Genomic DNA, 1,620 nt, shown 5'->3' with positions numbered 1-1,620 from the left:
TTAGGTCATCATATTTTAGTTTTAGAAGATAGGTTGCAGTTGTCATTTCTGATATCTTAAGTTTTGCATTATATTTCATGTTTCTTTCATAATAGTTTTCAAGCATTCCCATGCATGAACTTGGCAAACAAATTATGCAGATTCTGTTTTCTTATATTTTTGTTTGCCCTTCTTGTTTTGAAATGATATATGGATAAATGCCAACAATGATGTATACATTGTAGGAGTTTCTACATTGTAGGAAGACCTTATGTCACCAACCATAGCCAAACAATATCCACCCATGATCACCAAAGGCCACTACGTTCTCAATTCTAGTTATCGTTTTACAAGGACAACTTGCCATGCTCATTGAGAAAATCCGACCATCATAAAACTTTGGTTTGAGTTTTGAGTGAGTGCCTACCACACCCTTGCCTTATTTCTTCATTTACTCACCTTCCCTAAGCTCCATACCACCTTCCAACCCACTCCCTATGCTTTCGTCTTGTTCTTGTAGGAAAACAAGGGATCTTGTAGGTGAACTAGGACATCTTGTAGACATCCTCTAGGAAAACCTGCAGTGGCTTGTTTTGAGCCCGATTTGTGAAAAAAATATCACGAAAGCTAGCAGAAGACCCCTTCTTTCCTCCCAAGCCATATGACCAATTGCACTCATCTCCCTCCACACCTATCTCACCTGCCATGCAACCAAGAAGGATTATCATTTATAGTTTTACCAAAAGATAAAAAGAAAAAGGTTGTTATATTTATTCATGCACACAACAGTTAAGTGCTTGTTTAGATCAAATTTCATTTTTAGGTTAGTTAAGATTTAACATGTGTTAAATTAGAATTCTTTTGAAAAGTAAGGCATATTAACAAATAGCTAGATGATTTATGTGTTTTATAGGCATCTATTTCAGTCTTTCATTACTGTAGTAAGTAGCATTTCAATTATGTCAATTAGGGTAAAATTATCCTCTCTCAATTGGTAATCAAACTTCTTCTAAATCAATAAAAGGCTAGTTTGAGAAGCCCTAGTGGTCTATCCCCCGAACTCAACATTGAGAAAGAGTGGACCCATTACACCTATTTGTGTAGACAACACTGTCACCTCCAAGTTTGTATGAACCCCAAGTTGATGAAGTAAAGTTGGTAGCCTAGGAGTTGCAACATCCTTGTTGCAACACTGATGCTCATCACTTTTTGGCGCCATTGTCGGGGAGGTGTCTGAGTAGATGTGATTTTCACTTTCTTTCTTCCATTACTTATCTCCTTCATTCTGCTATTAGTTCCATTCTACAAAGTAGTTGTAAGTTGTTTTGTCTTCAATTCCATTCCACAATTGATTCCATTCAACAACTAGTTTCAATTCAGTTTATCTTTTCAATTTTACAATCAGTCTTAAAGATTGAAAATCAAAACAAAAATACTCCTTTCATGCCTCATAGTAATAGGGATAACTTAGGAATATTTCTATCGAATACCCCCACCACTTCAAACAATTAACCTTCCCTCTTCTTTGGTGGTTGTGAATTAGAGGACCCCTTAGGCGAACAACAAAAGATTTTTTAAGAGCCTATAGGGGAAGAAGAAGAAACCATTCCAACTAACATAATGGCTGAAAATAGAAATGAA

Source organism: Pinus tabuliformis, chromosome 7 (assembly GCF_031772625.1).
Source record: "Pinus tabuliformis cultivar Carrire ecotype Pingquan chromosome 7, CPIR1, whole genome shotgun sequence".
Taxonomy (NCBI): domain Eukaryota; kingdom Viridiplantae; phylum Streptophyta; class Pinopsida; order Pinales; family Pinaceae; genus Pinus; species Pinus tabuliformis.
This window is presented reverse-complemented; position numbering follows the sequence as displayed.